Genomic DNA, 20,092 nt, shown 5'->3' with positions numbered 1-20,092 from the left:
GGAGTGCCTGAGATTTCTACCCAACTCTCAGCAGGAGCGCGTGTCACTATCCCCCATGAAGAGTCCTTATACTAGTCCTATACTAGTCCTAAGCTTACAAAGAAAAAGCCCTCCATTCTTCATATTCCTCAACTGACAAATCCTCTATGTAAAGAATTATCATAGGTGGTGTAATATTTTATAACACTGCTTTTATTAGAGCTCTATGGAGAGAAACATTAATTTATTTCAAAATCTAAAGCAAACGCATGACAATGACAGAAAATAGGAAGATGGAAATAAATAAAATGAAGTAAAATAAAATAAATAGAATATATTTGCCAAAGCAAGGAGATAACCAAGGTACTTATGACCTCTATCTCTCTCAAAATAACTATAAGAACATAGAAACTCAGTACTGATGCTGTAGGCTGGGTACTGCCACTGCTGAATCCTCAGAAAGATGTACAGAATGGAACCTAGCATAGGCACTCACCCAGCTCGTCCTACTGATTCTCTAGTCAGGGAATAAAGAGATGCAGAAATATAACCTGGAACACTTAGGCATTGCCAGTAGTACGTAGCACTCCCCACAGGCTATATGCTTGCCTTATGCAGATTCATTGTCATGTTTTCTTATTTATAGATGAGAATATAATCTCAGCAATGAGATTTGTTCAATGCCCAGTATAAGTAGCTCATTCTCATAAATGCTTCTTATTAAAAGGATGACTATGTATACTTTCCCCGATACAAGATCTCCCTTGGATGCGTGCTATCTTAACACACAAGTTATACAAGCCTATGAAAAGAAGGAACCAAGCTCTAAGGGAAGAATTACTCATTGTTTATTCAGGCAATTCTATCTTTGGACATGTATTAGTAAGGAAAATTTTTATGACAAAGGATAAATTATGCCACAATCAAAAAGTTTGTTTGGTTGTTGTTTTGTGTGCGTGTGTGGTAAATAGCTATAACTCACTCTAGAACAGGAAGCATAATTACGCCTTCAAGGTCAAAAGGCAAGACTGTTGGAATGGGAGTTATACCGAGACATGTTGTCTTATTCTGGCTTGTAATTGTATTCATCAGGCTTATCATATGACAAGCATACTTTCAAATTCCCCAAGAATACTGATTCATTAAATTCATGCAATTGAACTATAGCTGCATACAAACCGCCCACCCACTGCGCTTGAAAGTCCAGGTAAAGAAATGCAGGAACAACACTGAAGGAGTGCCAGACAAAATAATATATTTCTGAATCTAGAGCGGGGTCCACAATCTTTTCATCTCTCTGGATGCTTTAAAGGCATGCCTAACACAGGCAGAATTTGTCAGCTTTGCCCTAGAGATAGCAACTAGAGCTGCTCCTCAATATCACTGTCCTCAGGAGGCACAGTCTGCTGTCATGAAGAAAAAAGTAGAAACGCTGGGATCCCACCTCACTGCAAATAGCAGGATCCAGCCTGGAGTTCTGGGTTCGAAGAATAATGTTTTAGGAATTGGAAGAGATTTCGGAACAAACCACTGCTATGGTTCGCATTGGTCTAAGTGAGCACCACCAGCTTCCATTTCTAAATCCCAATCAGCCACTAGAGGGAACACTCACATGCTGGAATTATTAACGTAGGAAAATCAAACGTTTGCATGATCTTATTTGCTTGTATCCCTTTTATAATCATTTTGTCAAAATTCTCACCCACACAATGTTTATGAGATGTGTACAACTGAGCCACTGAAGGAGAGAAAGTAGAATACTAAAGTTTAAGTGAAAATTACACGTTGGAAATTACTGGTTGTCTGAAGATCAATATTTGAAAACCAATTTCTCTATTTGCTGTCAGATTTTCAGAAAAGTCTGTGTCACAGATCTGTTTGAAAGTGAATCTGAGAACTTTTCAACAAAAATAATCTAACATAACTGCTGACTCACTGAAGAATCCATTTTTGCAGAAATGAAAAAGGTATTTAATTTCAGTAAGTTCCCAATTTCAAATTCCATGGAATCTCCAGGCAGAGGAAAAGTGTGAATTACAATAATGGAGAAGCAGTTCTGCACTCCTTTCCAGCTTTCTTATGCTATAGGTGAGAGATACATCCAAGAAGCTATTGGGCAATACAGTTAGTCTATTCTTCAGAAGCTGTTTCAGTTTGCATGAGCAATTGTGCATGCTGACAGAAGGAGGGCTTCTCTCCCTTATGAGGTGAATGTACTGCCTAGAGACGTATGTACCATTCTCAAACCTCTTTCTCTGAAAATTGTCCAAAGTATCTGATTTTATTCTAGGGCAAAATGGGACTTTTTAATGCAAGAAATTACCATACAATGTACAGTCTTTGCCCCATTCACATCCACTATTCCTCATAGCTGTCTCAAACACCATGTAATTATTTTTAATTTTCTGAGACGTACGCTTATAAAAATAAAAGAATTAGGCAACTGTAGGCATTCTGTCTGTAGTTGACCCTCCTTTCCTTTTACTTAAGAAGTGCAGTATTTTAAGTCTCAGATTGTATGGCTTAAAGTTCCAGCTGGACAGGTCACTGACTGAGATGTGAAAAGGTAAGGAAATCTACTGCCATTTGAGTATTTGCTTCTAAGATGCAAAAGAGTTTTACACAGCATGCAGCAAGATCAGTATATTCAGTACATTCAGTAGACACAGGACAAAATCCCCTCAGATATTAGTACTGTGGAGAGTGTTAAATGTCTGTTATCCAGCTTGTTGATGGAGTTGGGAATACTAATTTAAGATCTCAAAGAATTTCCATGAAATAATTAATAGAGAATATGGCAATCAAAAAATACAAATAAGATACAGTTAACAAAATATAGCAATGTGTTCTGAGGAATTAGTATTTCATAAGAGTACTGACATTTAAAGAACAAAATGAGTCTTTTTGAAAATTAAAAGGCAATAAAAATAAAAACAAAAATTCAGGCTAGGGATGGGTGAGGGTCCACGGGATCATCTATACATTAAGGAAAAGACTATTTTTAGGATTAGTTTTAAGAACCATTCATAAGAGCTTGTAGGAGAAAAATACTTCACAAACCCATGAGGTGGCAGCAAATTCCTTCTTAGCAGGACAGAACTGGTGCTAACTCAGTTCTCTTTTGTACAAAGTTGTTTTTTTTTCTCAGAAACTTCAGTAGCTTCCCTCCACTGTCCAATTGACTCCGAAAGTTTTTATGCATCAACAGCATATAAAACAGCATATATAAGCATATAATTAAAAAATATTATTCCTTATTAGGAATATCAGATGCTTTAATAAAGGCCAAATGTCCTTTACACAGATCCTCAGGAAGAAAAAAATATATCTCATACAATGAAAGGACAAAATGTGTTGCACTATGAGCTGACTGGTAACTTCTTTTCATTACCAACCAGCTGATCTGGCTTTTGAATGAGTAAAACCAACAACACGGCTTATTCAGATGTTCAATGTGACAAAATCCCCTTCTCCTAGTAACGAGCTAATTGCCGAGCTCCAAGCTCAGTAACATTAATACTTAGTTTCAACACAATGAACATACTAGCAAAAAGCACACAAAAATATGTTATTTTTCATAGTCACATTTATTGCTAAGAAACTGCTCCATCTGTTCACTAGAGAGATTCACAATCAAAAAAGAAGAAGCTATAATGTATATATAACATAATAATTGTTTCTACAATGTTACTGCTGCAATGTATTATCTGTGGTGATGACAAGTTTGTAATAATCTGATCTACAAGTCTTATCCTTCTAAACGTGCCTGATGCTGGAAACAAGTTACTGTAGACTTGGGTTTCCCCAGATATATGTAATCTTTCTGCACCGAAAACATGTCCAGGTGAAGTAGGTGGTACTGTACATCCATCAAAGACGTCCAGGCACACTGATCAGGCAGAAATCCCAGACAAGACTACTCTGCATGTGCATCTCTGGCACATGTACATTTAGCCCAGTATTTTGCAAAAGGTTTGATTCACTGAATCTATATTTCACAGAGTTCCATAAATCCGGAACGTACCATACCTGTTGAATCTACAGAAAAGCTAGCTTAGGGGACCCATTGCACAAAAAGCCACGCTAACAAGAACAAGCAAACAAATAAAAAAAGTCACAGTTAAGCACAGATAGTGGTCATTTTAATTGTGCTCATAGCATACACAAGTCTAAGTACATTACTGGAGTCTATATAGAGCAGCTCTTGGTTACTCTCTCAGCTAATTTCATAAAATCATAGAATCATAAAACATCTTAGGTTGAAAGGGATCTTAAAGATTATCTGTTTCCAATCCCCTGCCATGGACAGGGCCACCACCCACTGCACAAGGCTGCCCAGGGCCCCCTCCCAACCTGGTCATTAATGTCTCCAGGGATGGGGCATTCACAAACTCTCTGGATAACCTGTTCTAGCACCTCACTACCCTCTGAGTATAAAATTACTTCCTAAAATCTAACCTAAATCTCTTTTAGTTTAAAGCCATTCCCCTTTGTCCTATCACTGTCAGACTGTGTAAAAAGTTGGTCCCCTCTTGCTTGTAAGCTACTTTCAAATAGTGGAAGGCTGCAGTGAAGTCTTCCAGAGCCTTCTCCAAGATAAACAAGCCCAGCTCCCTCAGTCTTTCTTCATAGGAGAGGTGCTCCAGCCCTTTGATCATCTTCTTGTCCCTCCTCTGGACTCACCCTAACAGCCCCACATCTCTCCTGTACTGCAGGCCCACTGCTTGGACACAGTATTCCAGATGCAGCCTCAAGAGGGCACAGTAGAGGGAAACAATCACCACCCTCACCCTACTGGCCAGCCCACTCTTGATGCAGCGCAGGACATTGTTGGCCTTCTGGGCTGCAAGCATATACTGCTGGCTCATGTGCAGCTTTTCATCCATCAAGACACTAAAGTCCTTCTCTGCAGGACTGCTCTCCATGAGTTTTTCTCCCAGTCTGTACTCATATATGGGATTGCTTCGACTCAGATACAGCACCTTGCACTTGGCCTTGCTAAACCTCATTTGATTCTCATGCACACACTTTCTGAGTTTGTCCAGGTCCCTCTGAATGGCATCCCTCTCCTCTACTGTGTCAATTGCATCACTCAGCTTGGTGACATCAGCAAACTTGCAGAGGCTACACCCAATCTCACTGTCTGTGACACTGATAAAGATGTTGAAGAGCACCATTTCAAAGACAGACCGCTTAGTGACACCTCTTGTGACTGGCCTCCACTGGACATAGAGTTGTTGACAACAACCCTCACTTTTAAAACACAGATTGTTTTTATCGTCTTTATCTCAGCCCAAAATTCTGCGTATCAAGCTATGCCAAAACTTTTCAGCTTGTGAAATATAGCAAGAAGGGTGATGTACATTTTGGAGTTGTTGGCCCATCATCAAACTGAGGAAATGAGCAACTTGAGAAAATCTGCAATGGGAAGGCAGCCACCTTTGGATTCTGAACTGGATCCGAACTAGACCACATTGTTTTATGCTCTGTGGAAGTAACAGCTACAAACATAACAAATGTCACATTTTCCTTGCCTGTGAAGGAGGGAGTAAGGTTGAATGTGCTGCTTCCTAACTTCCTTGCAGGTGTTTCCTTTAGGCCTCTCCTAGTTCAGTTATCACACAGCTCAGAACGTACCTTTTTCCGTATTCCCGCTTCCACAGACAATCACCAAGTGTTGCATTTTGTAAGCTGAGACTGAAAATGACAGTGGACACTATACTGATATAGAAATATCCCATCAAGACATTCCCCTGACCTTCAAATATTACATTCATTTTGTCTGCATTTCATGTATTACTGTAAGCCATCTGTTTTTATCCTCCCCTGATTCCATAAAATCATATATTACCTTTCCATGATAAATTCACCAGTATTAACGACTGTACTTTACTTTAAATCAAGAGAGGGAAAAAAATAAAAAACAAGTCTAACATCTGCTCATTAAATGAATATGATATCTTATGTGAGCTAAACTTGTCTGAAAATTGAGCTGTTTTAGTCGAGAAGATTTATCAGCAGAGCTTTCACTTGGAAGAACTGTGACCTTTAGTTTGTACTGTACTTTCTTTTTTGGACTTCATTCAAGAGCTAAACTAACTTTACCTCTTGGGGCAAAGCAGAATAAGTAGTAAAATGTCTTCCCTGCGTAACAAAGAGTCATTCTTCAGGCAGTTGGAATACATGCCTGCTCTAACACAAGCATATTTTGGGAATGTTTAATGAAACTATAAATAATACAGTGGTCTAATTCTGAAATGTTTTATATATCCCGTACACAAATATTTATGCACTGAATAAAATCTAGGCACGAGAAGACATCTTCATTCAGCATTTACTTAAGATATTTGAATCAATGGCAGAAATAAATTTTCTGATGTCACGCAGTTACTAGGATAAATAGGCCTTGAAAGCAGCCTAATGAGCCCATTGGGGTTCTGCAGGCTTAGGCCTGAAGGTACATGGCACCACCTCCTGAGGTCAGTGCCACAGAGGACAGATCATGTCCAGAGACATGGTGACTCCATCTGGTTCATAGCCTTGGGTATGCGTACCTCTGTGAGAGGCCAAGCATTCAGTTCCCTAGAAGCTTGGCACAACTCTCAAGATTGCCATCTTGGGCAATGGAAAACAGGCCACTCATATTGCTATTTCTTATAGCAGCAATTTCCTCATACCTCTCTCTTTTCTCTCTCTGAGTTATAATCATTTCAAGTTCATTAACACAAGATAAACCCCTAGGAAAAATAAGCTTTTTAAGCAAGACACTTCTTGGGAATTTTGTTTCTACATTGTTTTAACTGAAATGGTTGCTGTCTTTTTACAGCAGAGGTGGCAAAACGCAGCAAGTGGGAGGAGAAGGTGTGGGGTTAGGTGCAAACACCAAGCTCGAACTGAAGAGGGAGGGGAAGCTCAAAGCCACAGCGCTTGTCTGAAAATGAGTCTGTGGCTTTCAAAAGGAAGGAAAAGTGAGAGATGAGGGAAGCTGCAAATTGCTGCTTTTCAATACTTAAACTAAGAAGCTGGGAAGATTTGGAGACCAAGGATCAGTTGAAAATGACTAACTGATGCACATTATGTTATTTGGTTTTCTGCTTCAAATGATAGTAACAAAACTTGGTAAAAGTCAAATGCTAGTTCAACCCCTTACTGTTATAAAACATGTTAGGAGAAAGGGTTAAGCAGGACAAAGTAGGGAAAGAGTCAAAGAAACCAAAATCATCAGTGTGAGATGGAACCTCCTCTGCATTATGCCCACATCTAAAAAAGAATACTACTGAGCTGGTACTCAGAATGTTTTGGGGTCCTATGACTAATTTGGTTGAACTATTTGGTTGGATTTCTACTTTTAGTTGAGCTTTTAATGTTCCTTTCTTCTGAGTTTCTGCAAATAATCTTGCTGATCATGAGGAGCTATTAAAATAACGTTGAATGCCTAAAAATATCTGACACCAAACTAAGCAACGTTTCTTGGAATCTGATTTCATGGTTACTCCCAGTTAAAATGTTCATCTATTCTGTCCTCCTGCCACCTTTGTTTGGCCCTCGTGTATGATCAGAAGGTCTTCCAAGTTCAGCTATTCTGTGATTCTATGGAAAGGAGCTGAACTACACTGGCCTCAAGGCTGCAAATGCTCACCAGAGCTAGAGGTGATTGCCAAGGGTGTGATTAACTAGATATCAAAGATAAAAGGAAATCCAAAGGACATATCCAAATTATGAATCATGTCCTCCCAAGACTGGCATCTAAGTAAGCCAAATGAATCACCCACTAGAAGTACCCATTTCTTTTCACAGACAGTAAAGGGAGCATAGAGTGACTAGCTCTGACTCATGCATTTAACTCCTACATATCTAAATATCAATGAAGAAAAGGTATTTCTTAATAATGAGGACAACAGTATCTGTCCTCAGAGGGAGTACAAGAAGTTGTAAGCTCCCCTACAATCTGCTTTTATACCTCTGTGATAATTATGATTGCACAGATTTCTACTGATCAATGATCTGTGGTAAAAGGGGGTGCTACTGGCATTCCACGTGTATGTACTCTTAAATGCTATTTTCTTCCCAGTAGCTGGGTTTTAATTCTATATTTGCTTATTCCAGTTTGGCATTTATTCTATTTTTTTATTCTTCCTGAATTCAGGGTGCTGCTTCTTGTAATTTCTAAGGGTACCTGTGGATAACACTGGATAATAGCATCTGGCTGATTGGAGCTTTTTTAGGCTGATTTTTTGATTAAAAATTGTCTGCTCTTTTCTCATTAGTTTCCTACTGATTAGGGAATAATCTGCTGTTCATCCACTGAATCCATGGTGTGGGGGAAACTGGAAGCTTATGACTTCTGGAAGCAACAGAATGGATCCTCCTCTGACTTCAGTTCTGTGTTTCCACTAACCACCATGGGGGCACAAACTCCACTGTGGAAATTCTGGAGGGTGAAATGTGCATTAGCACCAAGAGGAAATGGTGGACGGTAATGGTTGCAGATTCCCATGGAGTTACTGTCATGAGAGTTTTGCATCATACTGTGGACCTGATCCAACACCTTTGGAGAGTCTTATGGTGCTCATGGTGCCCTCAGGCTATTATTTCTCAGCAACCATCCATTCAAATCCCAACGGAGACGTGGTGCAAAGCAAAAGTGATTGCAGATGTCAAGAGACAAAGGTGAAGGACGTGGGAACCCAGGGGGTATTTTCCTCAGTTCTGCAGGTAGATAGGAAAGGCTTAGTAAGAGTGAACATACTCAGAGTTACCAGCTGGCTGCAGGGCTGGTGTCACAAATAGTACTTTTATTTTTATGACCATATTGTAAATTCCCTTTTGCCTGGTAGGGGATCTAGTCAGGGGAAGAAACAGGTCACAGCCAAAATTTATTAGAGTGCCTTTCATTAATTAAACTGTTTGGTGATTATTCATACAGTGCATTTCCCTCACACAGTTCACTCAGATACACCTACACAATTACCATTTAGAGCAACAGTCAAAAGGCCAACCTCAGCTGCTTACTCAGAAGCAGAGGATTAATGCATCAGTGATTTCTATGTGGGTGTTGAGAATAGCCTCTCCAACGGTCCTTTGTTTCATTAACTGTATCTATAATCCTGCAGTATTTATCTGTCTAGAGCTGCCACCACTTCTTGGGTGTGGTCTGACTTACATAATCCACTGCAGGGATCCACTGATATGTATACATACTGATAGGTATAGGTTCAGAAAACTCTTCATGCTCAGAGTTTATAAGTTCTTGTGAATTCAAAAAGATCAGCAGTCTGTGGAGTTCCTGGAAGACCTTCACACACTACTTCCCAGCATTTACTTCTTGGCTCTTTGGACTGCTGTCTTCTGGTTATTTCCAAAGATGTCTGTAGAGCTCATCTTTACAATCTCATACATAAAAGGTGCTTCTGACAACACTGGGTCTCCGTCTTAGGAATAAGGACTGCTCACAAGAGTTGGGGTCCATTTGGAAAAGGTGGCCAGCTTGGCAATGCACCTCAGTAAGGTTATAATAAGAGCACGCAGTTAAGTGAGGAAACAGAGGTTAGCATTTTTTAGCATGTGGGACAGGATGTTAGGAACAAGAAAGCCCACAGGAAGAATTAAAGACATCAAGAGAGTTCCCACTTGTACATAGTGTCATAGAGCTTGGAAGGCATTACGCTGATGTCTAGTTCTGTGTCTCCACATGCAGATACAGAACTCAGCACCACTGGAACAATTGATAAATGGTGGGACAACTTGAATGGTGGGACCACGCTGATGTACGGATACATGCTCTGATAAAAGACTGGCAGAGGAGAAGGAGGTGAGAGAGTGATGAGAACAGGGGTGAGTTGCTCTGCATATGAAGGAGCAGTTTGAATGTCTGGAGTTCTTCTCTGAAACAAGTGGCAGACTGCGTGAAGGCTTGTGGATTAGGGTCAGAAGAGAGATCATGGAGCAGGGCATTATAGTGAGAGTTTGTTACATATCATTCAACTACAGTGAGAAACAAATCATTTTATAAGCAACTTGAGGAAGTCTCCAGATCACAAGACCTACCTCTTAATGAGGAAATTTTATTCTCTGACGTTCACTGAAGGAGCAATACAGCAAAAAGACAACCTAAGAGTTATCTGCAGGGTGTCAGGGACAACCTCTTAACACAGATGTTAGGTGGATCAACAATACTCAAGGACAAGACTCCAAGAGCAGGAAAAGTATTGTGATACTCAGAAAAATGAGTAGATGTATCAAGAGATCAGTTTGACTAAACAGAGGACACACAACTAAGCTTGTCTTCTTTGCCTCAGTCTTCACCATACTCTCCAGTCTTTCTGCTCAGGGACAGAAAAGAACCATCAGCAGAGCAGGTAACTGAGACAAGAAATATTGAACCACACAAATCTGTGAGATCAGATGGTATGCATTTGATTTCTTGACATTATCTCTGTGAGCTTTCTCCACACCATATCTGAAAGGCTGTAGAAATCAGGGGAGGTTTTGTTGAGTAGATTAAGATAATACATTCTTTATAAAATCTTGTTGATCTGCAGAACAACAATCTTGTCAGCCACAATTTAGTCCTTGGGAAAGTAATGGAACGTGTCTTTTTGGAAGCAATTTCTGGGTAAAAGAAGGCAACGAGTGCCATTGGGAATAGTCAACAGGGTTATACCAAAAGTACACAGTGGTTAACAAATCCAGTGCCAAATGCCTTCTGTGATGAAATTATTAGATCTGTGCATGTGTTGGGGACAGTGCATTACTTTTCCTGCAAAAATACTGATACCAAATTTGTGATAGCAACCATGATAGTATTTCATCTTTAGCTACATATGAATTTCAAAGTAGAATGTAGATTCATGCTATACCGTACTAAGATGGGCTTTACAGTTTAAATCATAATTACATCTGAAGGCAAATTCAAAATCACTGGCATTTTGTAGTGATAAAACAAATATATAAAAATATATAAAGCAACTACAGCATTCTCAGACTTCACAATAAGAATACTTTTAGCATAATTGTAGTAATTAAGACCCTGCTATTAATAACTTACATTTCAGATTAACAAGCCACTTATGTAGTACAATATAAAGAAGCTTCTAATTACAGTGACAACACTGTGATTTTTAAGAACTGTTAAATAATGCGTGATAAGTGACTGCCAACTTGCATTAAGATGTTTTAGGAATCCTGCTTAGACTTGATGTTTGATAATCCTGTTTTGAAGGCAGGATATTTGAATTGCAAATTGAATTCAAAGGCAAATGCAGCAATCTTCTGCTGGGAAGAGCAGAATCTTTATTTGTAGGGCTGAGCAAACCTTTAAAAGCAAAGCAGCACTTGACAAACTAAGTCTGCAATTTGTCATTATTTGATGTAGCTGGCCACCTGATTCAAAGTACGCTGACGACAATAATACTTGTTAATAATCTCAGAGGATCAAAATCTCAAGTGGTAGGCACTGACTGAACAGGAAAGATAAGCTTGTTCAGAAGAAATAAACAGATATTCGTTATTTGACTTATCTAACATCATGAACTTGTGAAATATTGGAACTGAATTCCTATTAGAATCATGCATGTATTTTAGGTACTTCCAAAGTTACCACTTCATTACATATAAAGCTCATGTATTCTTGAACAATTTTTTTTCACATGTTTTGTGGGCTAAAGTAAGAGTTATTTTTCTCATTTTACACCTGAATGGTGAAATGAAGAAACAACAGACTTTTGAAAGGGGAAGTTGGTAAGATTTAAGGAACATTAGCTGAAGCTTTTACTGAAAACTTTATCACCAATATGTTGTTCGGAGTCATATAACCATTTCAGTGTATTAAGCCCAAGATGAGTGGTTGCTGAGGTATGTGGTATCGACAAGATTCCAACTGAGCTGCCAAATTGTGACAAGTTTTGTGAATAAAATATTTAAATATTATATGTCCAAATTCACCTTTACTAAATATGAAAAAGACAATTCAGAGTTACCTTCTGCAAATATATATATATATATATTCATTGCAAAGATTAGAAACATCAAGCTTACAGTTTGATGCAATGCAAAAAATACAGTTTTACTTCAACTAATTGCAATAGTGAAGTTGGGCTGAACTTGAAAAAATAGGTCTACTTAAGTAAAAAAAACCATCTAACAAGAAAAAGAGGGGAACAGATGAAGCAACTATTTTAGAGTGGACAGTTACAAAACCAGTGAAGAAGGGTATATTTTCTTCCAAAAGATTACCATTTTGTGCATAATAAAAGTGCTAAAGATTACAAAAATGGCCTGGTTTGTATGTTCTGAATGTGGCCACACAAGCATCTATCCTACAACAAACAGAAGGAATAATCATCCAGAAGCACAGGTTGGTCCTTCACAGAAGGGATTTTGCACAAAAAGGGATATATCTAAAAAAATAAATAAATTATCAGAGCTGTTCTGCTCAGTACAGAGTATTTTAAGTACATCCTTGGTGAGACAGAACGATGCTCTGTAGGTTAAAGGATTTTTGTGGGAGAGTCAGTATAAAAAGACTTGACAAGTGTCATTCATACTTCTACATTTCAATGCCTTCACCACAAGAGTATCCAAGAGGAGATCAGCTTATCCACTTTACTTGCTTGCTCCATATAGATAGTAACGTCTATACAAAATGCCTCCAAAGGGACCCTCTACCTATCAATAAAATTTCCAGCTAGACAGGGAGAAGGATTTTTTAATTATGACGAATGTTGGCAAAATATTCTCCACAAATCATGTTTTAGGAAATTATTTGACATTAACAATAAAAGAGCTTTTCTTCCCTTACTGTTCCAGCTTCACAAGACAATCAAACAAAATAAAGCAACAATAAACAAGTTTAAAAATATAACCTGGGTAGGATGTGGGGAGGAGAACCTTTCATCTCAAGTATGGCAAAGTTAATGTTTGACAAAGTTACAAGAAACTGAAAATAGACTCTGTACCAGGAAGTGCAGGATAATTGGTATTATATTTTGACGTTGGTGGAAAAATGAGTAAAGAAAGTAAAGAAAAGAAAAAAGCATTTAGAAGTAGACGTGTGCATGGGCACACTGACTTCTGACTTTCTTTCTCTGTGTTATTTTTTGTATATACTCCCTTAGTAACAGATAAATACAAGATGCTATCAAGTCATATTAAAATACCTTTTTGAGAAAGGAAGGCAAAACATGGGAGAGAAAGGTAAACTAAGACTTCATTCACTCCATGTAAGGGAGTGGAAGGAAGATGTAAACCATATAACAGAGCAGCAAGGGGTAAGAAAAAACAGGCAGGAAAAAAATGAAAATATATTAAAAGTTCTAATCTGATGAACAATATTGTTTGCACTGTTTCTTTTTATTCATGTCTTGTGAATCCTTTGTTTTTTACCAGTAAAGGAATACAGCTGATGCACATGTAAAACAGATGTCAGAAATTCTGCTGCAATTTTTCATGCCTGATACGTACAGAAAAGAAGAAATACAGCATATGGGCAATGAAGAATTGAAAACAGATTTATTTCTTGCTCTATGGTATGTGCAACAGTCAGTTCCTCAGTGATACAATATGGATGAAATGATTTCTATAGTGCCTCCTGAACAACCACCAGCCACTCATACTCTCTTCTGTCTGTTCCATCGTCAGTATTTAAAAGGGGATTATAAATAGGAGGGGAATCAACTTTTTATTTGGGTAGGTAGTGATAGGACAAGGAGAAATGGTTTTAAGCATAAGGGGGGAAGGTTTAGAGTACATGTTGGAAGAAATTCTTTACAGAAGAAGTGATGAGGTGCTGGCACAGACTGCCCAGAGAGGCTGCAGATGCCCCATCCCTGGAGGTGTTCAAGACAAGTTTGGATGGGGCCCTGGGCAGCCTGGTCCAGTACCAGATATGTAGGTTGGTGGTCCCGCCTGTGGCAGGGGGGTTGAAACTTGATCCTTTGGGTCCCTTCCAACCCAAGCCATTCAATGATTCTATGCCAAACCCTTTATCTCATTTGGATCTTTGTTTTGTCATAAAGCTGCATCATGCTGTATTTAACAGTGCTACCGCTTCTGTTTTTCAATGACTGAGTTATTCCATGAGAACTCTGCTCCCAGCTGCAGCATCCTGCCCCTCTCCTTGTGCCCTCCTGGTATTTGATTTTCACACCCAATTCAGCTCACTAAGCTGATAGTAAACTTATTAATCAAAAAGTGAATACATTTTTCCTGCTTTACTGAGTTGAAGTGACTACCCGAGACACCAATGAAGCACCAGAGGTGGAACAAGGAAGGTCATGAGACTGCGCAAAGGGTAGAGTGGAGGGAAGAGAGAGGAAACCAAACTGCTGCTTTAATAAGAATTGGTTGTCAGATAAAATTATTTCTCCTCTGACTGCTCCTCACCTACTGAATTATCTTTGTAAGCATAGGAGAGAAAATTTCTCCCCAAAACATTTATTTGTATGTAAACTGATACACCACCTGAAGTATCTATGGCCATAAAGCCAAACACACCTCCAAACTACTTCTAGAACAAGACCTAAGAAGGATTAAATGTAGTAAGAACATTTATGCAGCAGCAGTTTGTGATTGTATTCATGTCTTTCTACTCTCTTTGCCACAGGAAAACAATCCAAGTCTCCTGTAAACCTTAAAAATTACTTCTCATTTGCTGAAAATGCAGTTTGCTTTGATTCTTGATTTGCTCTTGAAACAAATTTTTTGAGTACTATTTCTGCAGACCAGACCTCCTCAGTAATGCTTTTCATCAGTTTGAGAACCAGAACATTTCTGCACCAAAGTTTTCCAAATCAGACACCAGAATACAAGGGCCAACGTGAATTGCACGTGACAGACTTCACAGCTGCTGCAGATAAAAATGACATATTTTCAATTTAAATGAAAGCACAAACATAAGAAAGTGTTCTCTACTGATGAATTATGAATCTTAAGTGACATTTTCATCAACTAGATTACAGCCTACACTTGTACTTAAACAGAGGTAGCAAGTGCTAGACATATAGGAAACATATAATCATATATCAGAAAGATTAGAGTGCTTGAGAGAACACTCCAGGACAGGCAAAACAGAGAAGCAGCAAGTCAAAGGAGGAAGTTTACTTGATGTAAGTACAGATCATTGTACTAATTTTAAATTTTCTACCTGTACGATATACATATCATTAGAAGCTATACACATATCTTAATGAGACAAATTTGTCAACAAGCTGCAAGTTACAGTGTACGATCTCAAATGGGTAAGATCTCAAACAAGTACCTCTTTTCTTAGTCTAAGAGTAGCTTTGATCAGTGACTGAAAAAGCAAGAGATCTATCAGAGTGACAGCTTGGAGGTACATGACCCTAACGGCCGCCTCCATCCACTTGAGAGAAAAATTTCTGCTGATGAGACAAGCCTGAAGGTTTTTGTATAGCTATAAAAGGAGTCGGGTGTGCAGGAAAGCTGATGTGCAGTGTCTGTTCTCTGAGACGAGCTTGCTTTTCTGAGATGTGGTTGGCAAGTATCATAAGAATCTGTAATTATGAACAGATACATAAAGAATTCAATTACCTATTAATGTTCCTTGGCATTTTTAGCCATAAAAGCATGATGTCATATACCATAACTACTTGCTTTCAATAGCATTAGAGATCATCTCTGCAAGTTTATGTTGAAGCTATTAAATATACATTACAGCAAAAGAGTCACTATGTTTCTATCCATCTGGTAGTTAAGTTATCCCTTTTTAGACATGATATACAATCTTTATGTAAATTATTACTAATGGAAAATCTGAGAATGTGCAGAATGCTTACTGGAGTTCTACCACATGGGAAGGGAGCCAAACAAATACTCATAATATCATTTTGTTAGGAGTGCAGAGAAGCTGTGCAGGAAATTATTTTCCTTTTTTTTTTTTTTTTTTTTTTTTTTTTAAGAGAGAGACAGAGAGAGAAGGAAAGAAAGAGATCAACATTTTTTCTTGCATTGCACTGAAATGAAACCAAGAATGTTCAAAGTGAGAAATACGACAGAAACATCCTTTGCCCTTTACTGAACTAACTATCCCCGTAGTCAAAGCATTCACCATGGTTACATTCTTTTAGTGTGAGCCAAGAACAGGATCAGATACTGGTCTTCTGTAATTCATTTAAATACCTTAATCATAAGTAAGATGGAAATCTTTTGCCTGTGTGCTCTCATTGTGACCAGAAATTCCACTCCTGCAGCAACGTTTGATTTCAAATAACTTGCCTGTTCTTGCAGGGAATTTTCTTGAGCAGAAAATTTCTGCCTAATTCTAATTTTCAAGTTTTTCTATTGTATATTAAGAGACCTTTGACAATTTATAATAACTAAAAAGGCTTCATGTAATTGACTTATTTAGAGTCAAGGTACCTGTTAGAAAAACATCAAAAATTTTGGCTCTCTCTTTAGTTGGAAAACACAGGTGTCTACATAGCTGATCTAAATCAAAGTAAAATGCTGAAAATGCTGAACAGGATTAGACTCAGTACTGACCCATGGGGCATTCTGCTAGTTATTGGTCTCCAACTAAACTTAATTACACTTATCACCACTCTTTGGGCCTATTTTGCAGCAGGAGGTACTTGTCCATTATGATCTCAGTCAGAAAGGCACTCTGATTTTGTAAAGTATGGTTTAAAATTACATTTATTATGGCCAACGCTATAAGAAGAGAATAGCATAGACAATCTTACATTCTTTTGGATGCTGTGGGCCCCAGTCAGTGTAGCATTAAAAGCCACATTGTATGTGTAGGACAGCACAGCACAGAGGGGGTCTGGGCATACTTAAGTTAACTGTTAAGTGGATCACTAACTCCTCCATGTATGATGAAAGATCTGCCAAAGAACACCACAGCATTCAAAGAGCACTACAGCGTTCAGCCTATTTTCAGTGACATTTGGTTTCCTCCAGTCTTCAGGCACCTCTCCCAGTTGCCATGATCGATCAAAGATTACCAAGGGTGGCCTTGTAATGACATCTGCTATCTCCCTCAGCATTTGTGGGTCTCTAAATAAGTGGGCTTATTTATGTTCAGTTTCCCTTAGTATTCCTTGCACAGATCCCCTGCCAGTAAAATACATCTACTATGGTTTTCAGGCCCTGGAATTTCCAAAACTCAATTTTACTAATAAAGACTGAGGCAAAGGTGACATTCAGAATCTCAGCCTTTTGTACGTACTGTGTAACCAGGACTCCTGCCCCATTCAGTTGTGGGTCCACATTTTCCCTAGTCATCCTTTTGTTACTTTTGTAATAAGAAGTCCTTCTTGTTGCTTTTGACATCTCTTGTCAGGTACAACTCCAGGAAGAATTTGGCTTTTGTGAATACATCTTTGTATACTTGGAGAGTATCTCCATATTCCTCCCAGATTATCTGTCTCTGTTTCCAACCTTTGTACTCTCCCTTCTAATGCTTGAGTTTTGTCAGTACCTCCTTGTTCCATGAATTAAATATTTACGGAGACTTTATGTACAATAACCTTTTCAAAGAACAAGAAGCATATCTCTGGCCTTAGTATTTTTCTGACACCATATTTACACTGTATTTGTAATATAGTTTGTGACAGATTTTGAGCAAGTTGTTGCGTTTTTGCTTTAGTTATAGTTTTTGGTTTTTTGTTTAAGTAAATTCACTTAGAGATTTACTAATGTAAGTTCTTTAGGTTGGCATGTTTGTAACTACTGATTTTTGACTAAGAGTAAAGAGCAGAGGTAGGTTAAAGACTTAGCTCCATTCTCTACTAGTTAATTCCTGATTTTTATGCAGTAGAGGACTGAGAAGTGTAACAGTTACGTACTATAATGCCTAGCTTCCATGCTAAGGTATCTAAAATACATAGAATTCATGAAGCCATTCCATAATCCAAAACAGATTCAAAGCTATAAAGCACAGTGAGCAAGAAAGGAACCACAGTCAGCAAGCAGCTGCCTGCAAACTTATCTGAATTACCTATACCTTCTAGAAAACATGTCTGCTTGTAGGAAAATAGAGTCTGTAACCTCCTCATTTAAACTCAGTTATTCCAAAGAATTAACTACAGCTCATTCTTTCCTTTTAGAAGAGCTTTTACTTTTATTTTCCCTCCTCCCTTTCTCTTCCTGCCTTTGATACTGTCCATGAGGTGGAAGACCCAGGTTCAAATTCCTCTTCTTATTAAAGAAAGCTTTGGTTTTTCCAGCAAGTGCCATGATCACGAAGCTATAGCATACTGACACCATTTTGCATTGCCACTGTTTCAAGAATCACAGGGACAGACAGGAAAAACAAGAAAGAGCATGACTGTAGCCTGTCTTGAGGGTTCTGTGAATATTAAGTTGTCCTCTCTTGTAAAACTAGTTCTATATGTTTTCTCAGTGTTTGGTTAGCTTAGGTCTTACAACTGCATACCCACTAACGTACAGAAACACAGTACTTTTCACTAATTCAATGAATCTCCTCTTCTGTGTGACGGAACTACTTCCTCATCTACAACTATCTTACCACATTTTGCCCAACCATGCAGCCAAAGTCCGTTAATTAGGCCACGATCCCAACAAATGGAATCTGCAGTTTGAGTCAGGTTGAGAACTTACAACTTTGTATTACAACTTGGAGACAAGTTCACTATCCACTACGGCATTAAAGAGAAAGCAGGGCAGAGCCTTTCCTCACTATTTTCTTAGGAAAAAGGAAAACAGCTGTTACTGCATTTCTGAGAGTCTTTCTGTCATGCACTTTCTAAAAGATTAACCCTCTCTAATACTTTAAATGTAATGAACTTTAGTCTCCAGATCATGAACAGACCAAGTATGAGAGGTATCAAGTAATACAATCAATATTAATGTTCAGAGAATCTCAAATCTAGGTAGGCAAATGTAAAACAATTAATGGGAAATGGAGAACTAAGACTATGCTTAGCTGGGAAGCAGATAGTAAGAGAACAGTAAGATATGAAACTTTTGACTTAGGCACTCAAGTTCCATTCTAGGTTTTTGTGGGTTTTTTTATTGGACCTACCCCAAGACATTCCACATAACAGTCCCTTGTTTTATTCAGATGGATACAAAAAGGCAAATGTTATCCCTTTCTCAAGCTGATTTTTTTTTTTTACTAAATTAGTGTATTAAACCACTCTGAAGCAAGACAGACTCCCATATTTATATTACAATTAAGATTATACTTACAAAAAATCTTAAAAATACACAGTGTCATTAATAATAAAGTATGACACATTGAGTAAACAGTGCAGCCATAATTTAGCTGGAAGCTACTCTGATATATTTGCTTCATGGTTTAAACAGAAGAACTGTTTATTAAATAACAGCTTTTCTAGAAACAAACATTCAGTATTGCTAAGATTTTATGATATCATCCTTCCGCTCATTCAAAGACAGACTTATACATTATCTGTGTAGTTCCCCTATCTAATGTTTGGAGATAGACAGTTATTCAAAATGCATTCATCTTTATGGTGTCTGCAACCAGAAGTATAAAACCAGGAAGACAATCAGACAGATTGTCCACTCTTCTTACTCTACTTTCCCCAAAGCGTATATGGTAGAATTATTATGAACCTTGTCTCACTTCAATGCTGTGTGTCCCGCAACCTCAGAATCACTTGGGGAAAAAGCCATACAGGATCACATTCACAGAATGGGAAGTTAGCTCTGCCAGATCAATTAAAGTGGTAGAAAAGAGTTTGAATGTCATAATGTATTCGTTATTGATCCAGGTCTCAGAGGAAGTGTGTTCCGACTGTACTCTGCTGGTCTGCGAAAGAGAAGTCTTACATTACCGTCTGCAATTTCCATTATATATATATGAATTTATAGGCTTCGTATATAAATTCTTAGAAAGAAGGGTTGTTGCAAGTTTACTAGACTGTGGCACTACATTACACAATTGAACGATGCACAAATCTTAACCATGGCATCTTCAACTCAAGAGATCTGAGAAAAAATGTAACTGAAAGAAGTTATTATAAACTCAGAAGAGTCATAGCTTAGTAGGAAAAAGAAAATGAAGATGATAAATGTCATAATTAAGCTATAATTATGCTACTATTCCCAGGGAGATAAGAATAAAAAAAAAATGCAATTAAATTCTACAAAATTTTATTTTACT

Source organism: Gallus gallus, chromosome 1, assembly GCF_016699485.2.
Source record: "Gallus gallus isolate bGalGal1 chromosome 1, bGalGal1.mat.broiler.GRCg7b, whole genome shotgun sequence".
Classification (NCBI taxonomy): Eukaryota; Metazoa; Chordata; class Aves; order Galliformes; family Phasianidae; genus Gallus; species Gallus gallus.
This window is presented reverse-complemented; position numbering follows the sequence as displayed.